This window comes from Palaemon carinicauda, chromosome 30, assembly GCF_036898095.1.
Source record: "Palaemon carinicauda isolate YSFRI2023 chromosome 30, ASM3689809v2, whole genome shotgun sequence".
NCBI lineage: Eukaryota > Metazoa > Arthropoda > Malacostraca > Decapoda > Palaemonidae > Palaemon > Palaemon carinicauda.
The window spans coordinates 87,628,406-87,643,405 of NC_090754.1; the positions used below are offsets into that span (position 1 = coordinate 87,628,406).

At 37.2% G+C, this 15,000-nt stretch overlaps 1 protein-coding gene across 1 annotated transcript in view; it reads left to right on the top strand.

The window, feature by feature from the left end:
- LOC137623342 (uncharacterized) overlaps positions 1-15,000 on the top strand; it is a 205,585-nt gene that overhangs the window by 81,116 nt on the left and 109,469 nt on the right. The window lies entirely within an intron of this gene.

Genomic DNA, 15,000 nt, shown 5'->3' on the forward strand with positions numbered 1-15,000 from the left:
TTCGGTGATCAATCTATTCTGAAGAAGTGTTTTAATTCTTTCATTCTACCTTGTTTTGAGTATTGTTCTCCTGTCTGGTCTTCAGCTGCTGATTCTCATCTTAATTTGTCGGACAGAAACTTACGGTCTATTAAATTTCTTATTCCTGATCTAGATATTAATCTCTGACACCGTCGTTCAATTAGTTCATTATGCATGTTGCATAAGATTTTTCGTAACTCTGACCATCCTTTACATTCAGATCTCCCTGGACAATTCTATCCTGTTCGTAATACTAGGCAGGCAGTTAATTCTAATAGCCAGGCCTTCTCCATCACGAGGCTCAATACTAAGCAGTACTCTAGAAATTTTATTCCAGCTGTTACCAAGTTGTGGAATGATCTTCCTAATCGGGTGGTTGAATCAGTAGAACTTCAAAAGTTCAAAGTTGGAGCAAATGCTTTTTTGTTGACCAGGCGGACACGAGTCTTTTTATAGTTTATTTATGACATATTTGTTTTTGATGTTGTTAATAGTTTATATATGACATGTCTGTTTGGACGTTGTTACTTATTTTAGAATGATTTATTGTTAATTTGTTCTCTTCATTTATTTATTTCCTTATTTCCTTTCCTCACTGGGCTATTTTTCCCTGTTGGAGCCCCTGGGCTTATAGCATCTTGCTTTTCCAACTAGGGTTGTAGCTTGGATATTAATAATAATAATAATAATAATCCCTGGATGAACTAAGAACTAAGTTTTCTTATCCCTGGATTAACTAAGAACTAAGTGTTCTTAGCCCTGGATTAACTAAGAACTAAGTTTTCTTAGCCCTGGATTAACTAAGAACTAAGTTTTCTTATCCCTGGATTAACTAAGAACTAAGTTTTCTTATCCCTTGATTAACTAAGAACTAAATGTGGAGCCATTTATACCCATAACGAATAAGAAATAAGACACTTGAATTTGCGTCAAAGTTTAAACAAATTGCTGTAATTTTAAGCTAATATTAAAAAGAATAGCATGTTAACTTTTCTTACATTGGCGTTCATGAATAGCTTTAGTGTACTTGCGCCCTGGATTGCTCCTGGTACAAATAAAAACTAGCTATAGAAAACGGGGTACTAGGTTCTGCTGTGGTCAGCGAAACATTCGTATGGTTAGCAGAAATTATCTGTATTGTATAAGAATAAAAAAAAAAAGAATTTCTTTTTATGTGTAATATACCTTTTTCGCTCAAAGATTTAACTACTGTACTGGTGAACGCCAGACAGGAGTTAGAGACCCGCTCAAACGCGTTTGTTTCTTTGGTCGCTGCAACCTACCATCCTTGTGAGCTAAGGATGGTGGTTTTGGGGGAAGCATGTAGATTTATCTACAGAGTCATCAGCAGCCATTGCCTGACCCTCCTTGGTCCTAGCTTGGATGGAGAGGGGGCTTGGGCGTTAATCATATGTATATATGGTCAGCCTCTAGGGCATTGTCCTGCTTGATAGAACAGTGTCACTGTCCCTTGTCTATGCCATTCATCAGCCGTTACTAGTCCACTACAGAACCAAGGCCTTAGATATGTCGTTCCACTTGAATCTCCCTATGGTATTTCTATGCCAGGCCACACCCGAAACCTTTCTTAGTTCGTTAACCCATCGTCTTCTCTTCCTTCCTCTGCTTCTTCTACAATTGCTAGAGACCCATTCTATTATTCTTAATGTCCGCTTAATAAAAACAGAAACTGAAAACTGTGAAGGGTTTAATAGTAAAAAAAGTATATGATAATGCTCTTCGCAGTTTTGGTAATTGAGAATTGACTTATTGCATTTGGTTGCGATGACTTTTATTTATCTTTGTTATATATTGTGATATTTTAGTGGTGTTACCATGTGAACGTCATTTACATATACGTGTTTGTGGAAATAAGAGGAATTGTTGCTCTGCATTGGGACCAAATAAGCAAAACAGGAAAATAAGTAAAGTAAAGCAAGTTCGAATACCATATTTCTAACTTGATGTTCCACTGTATGTCAAACAAACCCTTCAAGGTTTGCTCCCGAGGGGTCTCGTGGGATCGTAAAAATCGTTGATGCAAAGTGCACGGGCTACAGTATTTATTGATATTGCCACTAGGTGCATACATTTCAAGAGAGAGAGAGAGAGAGAGAGAGAGAGAGAGAGAGAGAGAGAGAGAGAGACTGATAGTCATCGCGCTGATTTTTTGGGCAAATGAGGAATCGAAGTGCAGAATAATGTCCATGGGATTAAGGTGTTTCTACCTCATTCAGGCGGACATAGATAGTCCAAAGGGAATCGATGGAAGCACTTTTGAAAAGTAGTGTCGAACTAAGCAGCTACTTTGTGCTTAACGATGATGTATACACTAGGGCAGCTATTAGCGTCGTTGCCGGGGTGCTGAATGCACTTAAAGTTGCTCGTAAAAATAATTGGTCCTTTCAACTGGTCTGCTGATCTTGTGGGGTCACAATAGTAAAGCGAAAAAGTATTCGTTTCTCCTGCGGGTCTTGTCTTGGGCATAATTTCAAGAAGAGCGAGTAAAAGTGCTATTTTGTACCAACCTGTCAAACTCTCAGGTAAATGTTAGAGTTGAGGTAATAGACATTTTGTTAATACATTTCTTGGGGATAGTGTTGCCTACAAGATGAAATATATGACTATTCACCCAGTAAGAAAAGTGGTTTTCGTTTTGATATCTATGAATCATTCTTCAAGGGCTGCTTTACTGGTCTTATCATTAGCCATGTAACCATTATTTACCACTTTGATCTTGTTGCTTTCAGGAATTGATATTTCTATCTTTCATTCTTGTGCCGACGGAGACGAGAGGACAGAAAGGGTTGGTCTGATGTTCTGCTGCCTCCTTACCTCTTCTAACATGTTAAAAACCTGTTTGTAGTATTGTCTTCTGTCCTGGCAGTCATGCGACCACACCCATTCTCTGTCCACCGGGTGGAAATCTTCAAAGCGTGGACTTGCAGAAAATCATCTGCAGGTTTTCTAATGCGTAGGAGTAAGTGGAGAAGGCGTTCTTTTGGGCCCATTAAGTCAATGTGAAAATAAAACCATCTTTATTAGAATCACGTAATTTCTCCTAATTATCTGCTTCTCGATTTCGCCCTGTCATCTTCTAAGAGGTTATGGTTAAAGCCCCTTGTTAATTATAACTCACCGGCCGAGATAGATTCCAGCAACAATGGCTAAGGGACTTTCTAACCCCCCTACATCGCCACAATAGGCCAAACGCTATACATCACGCCAGACAACAGGTGCGAAGAGCATCCTCATAACTCATCCCTTTGGCTCCTCATTGCTTCTAAGATATTTAGATTTGATAGCATTGTTCCTTGCATCCTTCGGACCACTTTTTGCTCGACTCTTTGTGATCGATCCGCATAAAATTCAAAATGGACTTGGGTCTTGCATCCTTGTAGTTTCGTTCCTTCTCCCCTTGATGTATTTTTACCAGTACTGAGAGAGAGAGAGAGAGAGAGAGAGAGAGAGAGAGAGAGAGAGAGAGAGAATCTCCCTAAGTAATTTTGAAGAGGTTTTTACAATAATCGTGACCCATGGTTTCCTGTCTATCCATTTGCGTCTTTATCATGATGGGCGATAAGGGTTGTTATCCCTATTTCGGTTCCTGATGATTTATTAGGTTTTGGTACTAAGGAGACGTCAATGGAGGACCCTGGGTGCGTGTCTAGGGATGGTCTCACGTTTATAGCTCTGGAAGATATCAAAGGCTTCCGCCAAGTAGCCCATAGTCCTATAGTTTGCGATGCATGAGAATGCTACAATAAAAAAAACGGGAAGGCTTGTATGCTAACCTGGATTTATCGAAAGATAATTTCTTAAGATAATTTCTTACAATGAAAAAAATTCTCAGATCAAATCCGTAGATTTTCTGTTACATTTTCTTCTCGCTTCCTGTCTTGGAATGTATACGATAAAATGAATTACTCAAGGTCCTGTAGAGCGTAGGATTCTCCTGCGGCGTAGGACATGGGAAGCAACCCATAAAGTAAGTAAATTAAGAGTACAAAAATCTCGTTGCTTTGAAATTTTAGTAACAAACCATAACAAATTTGAGAATTAATAAAAGAGAAGAAACTGAGGACTTTCGGTATAACGCGAATTTGATAATAAACACCAGTTATGCAGTGTGATATGCAAAATACCGAAGAATGTATACGATAAATTATCCCTTTCACCCCCAATGAACGTATACGTTTTGCATAACACTGTTATTTACATGTTTTTGCTTATTTTTTATAACTTTAGGAGAAACTTCAAGCATTTCGCAAGAGAATGAGACCAACCTGACCTCTCTATGACAAAAATTAATGCTGTTAGAGTAATTTCAAAAAAGGATATAGCAAAATGTGCTTGAAAGTTCAACATACCTTGGGGGGTAAAAGGGTTTTGAACGTGTAGGTCCTGTAGTGAGCAGGTTTCTTTTACGTGGTAGGACCAGGAAAGAAGCCCTTGATGTATTGTAGAGTATTTAAATGTCTCCATTGAGTGACCTGAACCCTTAAAATCAACTTTTATTTCGTTACGTGCTTATGTTTGCAAATGGGCCACACCAACGCGCTGTTCCACGTATTACTGCTAGCTTTTTTTTTTCTGAAGAACATCTACTTTTATACAGTTTACTTTTTATAAATACATATTAATAGTATATACATTTATACCTTTTGTGTTAGTTATCACAATGTGGTTGATGGATTGCCCTTTAAATCTACTGTATATACATAATCAGTCAGATAAAAAAGTGCTAACAAGAAATAATAACCTCCACATCTAGCTGATGATGCAATAAAATAAAGATCATTACAATATGTATATTTTACATTTCAATTATCAGTAAGGAGTTTATCATTTACACGAATGTTGCTCCTTTTCCTCGAAATGAACGAGTTTTACTGCTCTAGGTTAGGCGTGTCTTCCCCACCTTGAGCCTTCACTAAGGAGAGAAGATAAGAGGTTATAAAGGTTGTGAATACAATTGGGACAATAACAAGGCGGCTGGATGGGGTTAAGATACAAATTGCCGTTGTAAAAGGGATCGAACACGAGTTAGGGAGGTTAAGTGGAAGCGATTGAGGACCCTAATTGAATGGCGCTGGGGTGTCTTATACGGTCCCTGAATACGATTAAAGAAGCGAATTTGGATATCTCTAAAGGAGATGAAAGACGAAATGAGAGGTTCAGTTTTGTTGACAGGGCTGCAGACCAGAGTTGCCAGATTTTCTAAATGAGAAAAGGCCAACTTCTAATCAACAGAAGCTTTTAAAAGCCCAACCCATTAGTAGAAACAGGCAAAATATATAGTATTTAAGGCCCGCCTTTTTTTCCGTATTACTGAAGGTCAACCAATTTTTTTTGAAAAGGCCAAATTTGAATTTTTTGGAGTCTGAAAAAAAATGCTAAACTGGCAACCCTGGTGCAGACGACTCGGCGGGCGATAGGGCCAAGCGATAAAAGGCTCTAGAAATTTGAATAGAATATTGAATCTAATGATGTGGGGTCAGCTGGATTAGAAGGCTCAGAGATGTCTTGTGTCTGAATGCATGAGCATCCTTAAAGTCTAAAGAAATATATGTGTAGACCTTGGGCATCCCTTCCACGCCGAGGCTCTCGTGGTCTTCTTTTTTTTTCATCTGATAGGAAAGGTGGGTGAAAGAAGAGTGAGATCTGTTAGCTAACCAACCATGGTAGGAAATCGTATGGAAAGTTAAGTATCAGTAAGGGTGATGTCAAGTGTGGTTTAACTACAATTTATTTACATTGAGGTACTTATGTTCTCGCAATGATCTTGAAGTTAATAAAATACACTGATTGCGTAATTTTCTTTTACTCTTTGATTTGTTATTCTTGGCTACCGGCGTAGTATTCTCCATTTTTTTCATCTGTGCACAAACACACCCAAAGACCTGTGTATTTTTGAATCGTGTGTGTAACCTGGGAAGAAGACATGAGCTCTTGAAGTGTGGCCACTCCAACTCGCGGGTTAAAATGCACGAAAGTGATTATCTCTTACGTCAAACACCTTGATCAAACACGCCTGAGCACCGTAACCAAACGGACTTACGCAAACACAGATGTATGCATGCAAACACGTCTTTTATTCAAAGTATATGCCTTTGAACGTAAGAAATATCGGAAGGTATGCTTTTGAAGAACGTAAGAAATATCGGAAGGTATGCTTTTGAAGAACGTAAGAAATATCGGAAGGTATGCTTTGAAGAACGTAAGAAATATCGGAAGGTACGCTCTTGAAGAACGTAAGAAATATCGGAAGGTACGCTTTTGAAGAACGTAAGAAATATCGGAAGGTACGCTTTTGAAGAACGTAAGAAATATCGGAAGGTACGCTTTTGAAGAACGTAAGAAATATCGGAAGGTACGCTTTTGAAGAACGTAAGAAATATCGGAAGGTACGCTTTTGAAGGTAAGAAATATCGGAAGGTATGCTTTTGAAGGTAAGAAATATCGGAAGGTATGCCTTTGAACGTAAGACATATCGGAAGGTATGCTTTTGAACGTAAGACATATCGGAAGGTATGCCTTTGAACGTAAGACATATCGGAAGGTATGCTTTTGAACGTAAGACATATCGGAAGGTATGCTTTTGAACGTAAGAAATATCGGAAGGACAATGCAGATTGCGAAGTGAATATTTCGTGTCATGTAATTATTTTGTTTGTTTAATGGTCCCCTTAAAGGGATGGAGATTTACCACCACAAGGAGTCTTGTAATGAACATGAGGATTTATGTCCATATCGGCTACCGTTCATATTAAAGAAAATTCTATTTATATGTCCGGTGATCCTTCGTACTTGCTCTTGGAGGCCCTTTATGGGTGACCGTTTGGTTAATCAGTTGACCTCCATTATTTCGTATTGCTTTTATAAAAAAAAAACATTTAGACTGAAAATTTATATATGAATATGTACTGTAAAACTTTTATGTTTTACGTAGGAAACAAAAAATAATATTTCTATAAACATATTCATCTGAAGACCTGTAATTTAGACTGTTTGAGAAAATAATATATATATATATATATATATATATATATATATTATTATTATTATTATTATTATGTATTATATATATATATATATATTATTATTATTATTATTATTATTATTATTATTATTATTATTATTATTATTATTATTATTGTTATTATTATTATTGAAGGAAGGGGGGTGTGACTGTACTTGAATGGTTGGTGAGATTGTTTAATGTGTGTTTTTTGTTGTCAATGGTACCAGTAGATTGGGTCTGTGCATGTATTGTACCACTATATAAGGGTAAGGGAGATGTGCATGAGTGTTGTAATTCAAGAGGTATTAGTTTGTTGAGTGTAGTTGGAAAAGTGTATGGTAGAATACTGATTAATAGGATTAAGGATAAAACAGAGAATGCAATCTTGGAAGTACAGGGTTGTTTTAGAAGAGGTAGGGGTTGTATGAATCAGATTTTTACAGTTAGGCAGACATGCGAGAAATATTTAGCAAAAGGTAAGGAGGTGTATGTTGCGTTTATGGATCTGGAGAAAGCATATGATAGAGTTGATAGGGAAGCAATGTGGAATGTGATGGGGTTATATGGAGTTGGTGGAAGGTTGTTGCAAGCAGTGAAAAGTTTCTACACAGGTAGTAAAGCATGTGTTAGAATAGGAAATGAGGTGAGCGATTGGTTTCCGGTGAGAGTGGGGCTGAGACAGGGATGTGTGATGTCGCTGTGGTTGTTTAACTTGTATGTTGATGGAGTGGTGAGAGAGGTGAATGCTAGAGTGCTTGGACGAGGATTAAAACTGGTAGGCGAGAATGATCATGAATGGGAGGTAAATCAGTTGTTGTTTGCGGATGATACTGTACTGGTAGCAGACACAGAAGAGAAGCTTAACCGACTAGTGACAGAATTTGGAAGGGTGTGTGAGAGAAGGAAGTTGAGAGTTAATGTGGGTAAGAGTAAGGTTATGAGATGTACGAGAAGGGAAGGTGGTGCAAGGTTGAATGTCATGTTGAATGGAGAGTTACTTGAGGAGGTGGATCAGTTTAAGTACTTGGGGTCTGTTGTTGCAGCAAATGGTGGAGTGGAAGCAGATGTACGTCAGAGAGTGAATGAAGGTTGCAAAGTGTTGGGGGCAGTTAAGGGAGTAGTAAAAAATAGAGGATTGGGCATGAATGTAAAGAGAGTTCTATATGAGAAAGTGATTGTACCAACTGTGATGTATGGATCGGAGTTGTGGGGAATGAAAGTGATGGAGAGACAGAAATTGAATGTGTTTGAGATGAAGTGTCTGGGGAGTATGGCTGGTGTATCTCGAGTAGATAGGGTTAGGAACGAAGTGGTGAGGGTGAGAACGGGTGTAAGAAATGAGTTAGCGGCTAGAGTGGATATGAATGTGTTGAGGTGGTTTGGCCATGTTGAGAGAATGGAAAATGGCTGTCTGCTAAAGAAGGTGATGAATGCAAGAGTTGATGGGAGAAGTACAAGAGGAAGGCCAAGGTTTGGGTGGATGGATGGTGTGAAGAAAGCTCTGGGTGATAGGAGGATAGATGTGAGAGAGGCAAGAGAGCGTGCTAGAAATAGGAATGAATGGCGAGCGATTGTGACGCAGTTCCGGTAGGCCCTGCTGCTTCCTCCGGTGCCTTAGATGACCGCGGAGGTAGCAGCAGTAGGGGACTCAGCAGTATGAAGCTTCATCTGTGGTGGAAATGTGGGAGGTTGGGCTGTGGCACCCTAGCAGTACCAGCTGAACTCGGCTGAGTCCCTGGTTAGGCTGGAGGAACGTAGAGAGTAGAGGTCCCCTTTTTGTTTTGTTTCTTGTTGTTGTCGGCTACCCCCCAAAATTGGGGAAAGTGCCTTTGGTATATGTATTATTATTATTATTATTATTATTATTATTATTATTATTATTATTATTATTATTATTATTATTATTATTATTATTATTATTATTATTATTATTATTATTATTTGCTAAGCTACAACCCAGGTTTGGAAAAGCATGATGCTATAAGCCCACGGCTCCCAACAGGGAAAGGTAAAATATTTTAAGAGCAGTAACAAGATTAAAATAAACATTTCCTACATAAACTATAAAAACTTCAACAAAACAAGAGGAAGAGAAATAAGATAGAATTGTGTGCCCCCGAGTAGAGAGAGAGAGAGAGAGAGAGAGAGAGAGAGAGAGAGGTGGGCCGGTCACAGGGGCATTAGGTGTACATTTTAACTAGAGAGAGAGAGAGAGAGAGAGAGAGAGAGAGAGAGAGGTGGGCCGGTCACAGGGGCATTAGGTGTACATTTTAACTGAGAGAGAGAGAGAGAGAGAGAGAGAGAGAGAGAGAGAGAGAGAGAAGGGGAGGTGGACCGGACACAGAGGCATTAAGTGTGCATTTTAACTACAAAATCGGGGAATCTCTAATACGAAGTCTCCATTTAAGAATCGTTAAACTTTTAGGCACGTCTAATGATGGAATAATGTCATGGAAGATAAGAGGCCATTTTACGGTTCATCATCATCACCATAAAGAGGTCGTTATTAACTTCATCGTAAAATTGGGGATGGTTTTCAGAACAAATGGCATTGTGTATAATGTAGATGTTATTGGAGAGGTGAAGAGGACAGTCTTATTATTATTATTATTATTATTATTATTATTATTATTATTATTATTATTAATATCAAAATAATAATAATAATAATAATTATTATTATTATTATTATTATTATTATTATTATTATTATTATTATTACAAGCAAAGCTATACCCTTATAAGCACAAGGGCCCCAACATGGAAATAAATAGATTAATTACGAGAGAAATAATGAACAATTGGAATGAAATATTTCAAGAAAAGTAACAACATTAAGATGAAATATTTTAAGAGCAATAATATCTAAATTTAGATCTTTCATATATAAACTATAAAATCTTAAACAAACAAGAGGAAAAGAAATAAGATAGAATAGTGTGCCTGAATGTGTACCTTCAAGAAGGAGGTTCTTTGGAATTCTAATCATCATAGACCTACTCGTATATCACGCGGTTATTAGCGAGACAATTCTGAGAAAACCTTTCTTGAAGAATATTATCATTAAGTTTCAAGTACTTATTTTTTCTCCTATTCTCCTATTTGGTTACTCATTACTCACAGCGCAGTAAGTGTGTGACAGGGTTTGCATTCTCACAGCAAGGTGTGCTAGGAATTCCTGTGTCCAACTGTACGTCCTTTAATTTCTTATCTAAAGATGGGAATTTCCATCAGGTTTGTAATTATCCCATCAAGTTATTATTATTATTATTATTATTATTATTATTATTATTATTATTATTATTATTATTACATACAACCCTAGTTGGAAAAGCAGAATGCTATAAGCCCAGGGGCTCCAACAGGGAAAATAGCTCAGTGAAGAAAGGAAACAAAGAAAAATAAAATATTTTAAGAAGAGCAACAAGATTAAAATAATGATCTCCTATATAAACTATAACCACTTTAACAAAACAAGAGGAAGAGAAATAAGATGGAATAGTGTGCCCGAGTGTACCCTCAAGCGAGAGAACTCTAACTCAAGACAGTGGAAGACCATTGTACAGAGGCTATGGCACTACCCAAGATTAGAGAACAGTGGTTTGAAGTTGCGTTTGATGAGTTCTTATATTCGATCTAATTAGACCCCATGATTAATCATAAATACAATCATAATAATCAAGTTTACCCTAATGATATGGGAAGATAATCGTAGTTTGGTTTATTCACAGATAATATCTTACTCCTCTTATTATCTCTAAGCAAATGTTTTCATGTTGACCAGGCTGACATGAGTCTTTTTATTGTTTATATATGACATATCTGTTTTTGACGTTGTTAATAGTTTATATAGGAACTGTTTTGACGCTGTTACTGTTTTTAGAATGATAATTATATTGTTAATTTATTCTCATCATTTATATATTTCCTTATTTCCTTTCCTCACTGGGCTATTTTTCCCTGTTGGAGCCCTTGGACTTATAGCATCTTGCTTTTCCAATTAGGGTTGTAGCTTGGCTAGTAATAATAATAATAATAATAATAATAATAATAATAATTGTTGTGTGAAATGTTATCCCTCTAAGCAAGCAATTGCAATAAAAAATGTCTTCAAAGGAAGGTTTACAAGTTACAAATTGATTTTTAGTTTTTCTATATAAAAATGAGGAAGAAGAACATTTTTGAAAATCCATGGCAAAACTAATAATTGTAAATTTTAAGATTTATCAAAACTTAGGTATCCAAGCAGCAAGGCTAGTGCGTCGTTAGGTGAACGATCAAATGAAGAGAACAGGTGGGGTAAAAGAGAGAGAGAGAGAGAGAGAGAGAGAGAGAGAGAGAGAGAGAACGAACTAAGGTGAACAGGTGGGGTAAAGAGAGAGAGAGAGAGAGAGAGAGAGAGAGAGAACTAAGGTGAACAGGTGGGATAAAAGAGAGAGAGAGAGAGAGAGAGAGAGAGAGAGAGAGAGAACTAAGGTGAACAGGTGGGGTAAAAGAGAGAGAGAGAGAGAGAGAGAGAGAGAGAGAGAGAACTAAGGTGAACAGGTGGATGGACCGCCAAGGTCGAACGAACTATTGGTGGACATGTGTTCTCACTGCACCATATGTTGTTGGAGATCAACCCCCCCCCCCCTCACCCACCCTCCGCACCCCACCCCTTTGCCTTGTGGCTCCCGTATTACTTTTATTCGCTTTTGTCATTCCACTTGTCTGTCTTTATGCTACTGGTCACGTTGATGTCGGTTCTGTATTTGCTGTTAAAACTGCCTTTTGAAATCTACGAAGCTATCTACAGTATATCTCTCTTAGTTCACACTCATTGTTATTGCATTATTATTATTTATTACTTGCTAAGCTGCAATCCTAGTTGGAAAAGCAGGATGCTATATGCTCCTACGGGAAAAATAGCCCTGTGAGGAAATGAAATAAGGAAATAAACTACAAGTGAAGTAATGAACAATTAAAATAAAATGTTTTAAGAACAGTAACATTAAAACAATGGAAAAATAGCCCAGTGAGGGAATGAAATAAGGAAATAAACTACAAGTGAAGTAATGAACAATTAAAATAAAATGTTTTAAGAACATTAACATCAAAATAGATCTTGATATATAAACTATAAAAAGACTTATGTCAGCCTGTTCAATATAAAAAAAATCTCTGCAAGTTTGAACTTTTGAAGTTCGCCGATTCAACTTTTTTTTCTTCAATATATTTTAGACTTGATAACTTTAAAAGAGTTTTATGGCCATTTAGGTCCCACAGTGGTGTAGGCTATATATGTTATCGATTTGTCCATTGTCTTAGCATTGATTTTTTTTTTTAATTTTAATTTTTCTTTTTTCTTTTTTTGTTTTGTTTTGTTTATCGCCATTGTGAGCTCTCATACGCTGCCCTGTTCATTGATGTGCACATTTACAGCACACTCCCTTTGGTTTTAGGTCCTCATGTACATAGGTGCATTTCAATGTCCTTCAATCTTTATTGTAAATATACATCTATGTCAGTGAAATGCTTTTAGATGAATTCGTCACCCAACGCATTGCATGTTAGTTTGTACTGCTAAGTCACTACAAATACTCTCCTAGACCTCCAAGCAACGACAAAGGCATTATAATTAATCCTCTCTCTCTCTCTCTCTCTCTCTCTCTCTCTCTCTCTCTCATACACACACACACATATTAAGTCTTTAAGACGTCATCTGGATATCACCTGTTACAAATGAGAGAGAGAGAGAGAGAGAGAGAGAGAGAGAGAGAGAGACCTCGCTATATGCTTCCTCTTTCTCTCGCCCATCTGTTTTGTTGACCTTATAGATGGACCTTCAGATTCACACAAGAGCTTTCACGCCACTTCCGATGCCTCTTGTGGGCGGCCACTGACCTATGTCGACATTGCATAGTCAGTCTGCAGGTAACTCGATTTGGATGATGATTTTCTCAAATGATTATAGCTCTCGTCTTTAAGGTTGGTTAATTTGGGGTTTTGGAAGTCAAAGATTGAGAAACCGTCCAAGGCTTATATATCTGGTAGCATGAAGTCTCATTCAGGAATTCATATGATCTTTTAACAATTAATTTATTTCATTTTTTTTTTATTATGGCACTGAATGACTTCCCATTACCGATTTTCTTTACTTGGGTAATGGTAGAATTTTATCCAAAGGATAATATCAACTCCCCGCCTATCGCATACAGACACAACCCACCGCCTGTATTACTGACAGAGACAGGATTTCTCGCAACTTGATTCTACTGGAATCATGTACAACCTGATTTGCAGCCACTCTTCATTTGAAAGTCTTCTGCATTTCTTATCAGTTCTCATTACCACTTGAATCCACTCAAGAGGCAATGCAGAGCCAGGCACCGTTGACTCTGTAAGTAGGGAATCTTCAGTTCCCTGGGGGACTACACCTGCTCTTCTCACAGGTGCTTGACAGATCTCCAAAGGCACAGGTGTGCTACATTTCACAGGAGTGATGTCATGGGGGAACTAGTTAATCAGCTTCCTTTGCCCAACCTCTTTTTTTCAGTAATCGCTCGCTTGCGACAACAATGTCATAACTCAAAAAAATTTATTTTTGAGTTATCCATATAGACATATTCATCTTCAAATGTTGATTTTTTTGGCAATAGTGTCGTTATTGTAGCTAAAAAATTGAATGCTAGAGGCGCTGAATGTCCTAACGACATAACATAATATGAGAGTGTTTTAATTGATTAAAATGGCTCTCCTGAAAAATAGCTATTTTTGAGTTATGACGACGTTGTCGTAAACGAGCGTAATGAGTGAAGAACTTCATGATATTACAGGTGGTGCAGCCTTCGGCTTGTAAGTGTTTGCCATTTCGCTGGTATGTGAGCAGGTCCTCAACTTACGAACGTTCAACTTACAAAACATTCTGAGATACAAGACCAAATCGAGCTGAAATCGTAAATCGCAGATATTGGATCAAAAGTTCGTATACTGTAATCAAATAAAGAAATACTGTAAATAAAAAAAATACATCATTTGATACAGTAAGCAAAAATTGGCAATAACCTGATATTTATTTCATATGAAACAGGATATCATATGATACAGTAAGCAAAACATTTGCAATAACCTGATATTTATATCATATGAAACAGGATATCATTTGATACAGTAAGCAAAAATTTGCAATAACCTGATATCTATTTCACATGAAACAGGATATCATATGATACAGTAAGCAAAACATTTGCAATAACCTGATATCTATTTCACATGAAACAGGATATCATATGATACAGTAAGCAAAACATTTGCAATAACCTGATATCTATTTCTTAGGAACCGGGATGATTTTTAAACTTTTGTATCTAGAAATCGTAGGCAGGGATGTCAGGTTGGGCCTACCAAGGTTCCAAGCGAGTCCTGAACCTACCCTAGTTCATACTTTAACAAAATTCGACTTAGAAACAGCTTCTAGCAACCTCTTTTAAGTTTGGAAGTTGTTATCTAGTAATTTTCCTCTTTTAAATCTTTTAAATCACACCTCCTTAATGAGGACAAACAATTGTTCATTCAGTGCAAAGAATCTTTCGCTCGTCAGCCGCATAAAATATACAGATATATTCATCTGCCTGGACCAGGTGTCCAATGTACAGTGGACCACCTGTTCTTAATTAGAATTCATGGGACACACCTGAAGTGCCTGATGTGAGCATTGTTAGAGTTGCATCGTGTGGTTATGTTTAATTATCAGTGTTCAATTTATCATTAAGAGCGCGATGGTCATTATATAATGTGTGTCTGCCCACTCAATTGACAGTAATTGGTCCAAATGAATTATTGACATGTATTTTTTTTTATATGGGAATAGTTTCATTTATATTACTGGTAAATGTTTATTTACGGAATTTCTTGAACTTACAGTAGTTGACATTTTGAAGATAGAAAATATTTTATAACTTATCAATCAGAAAATA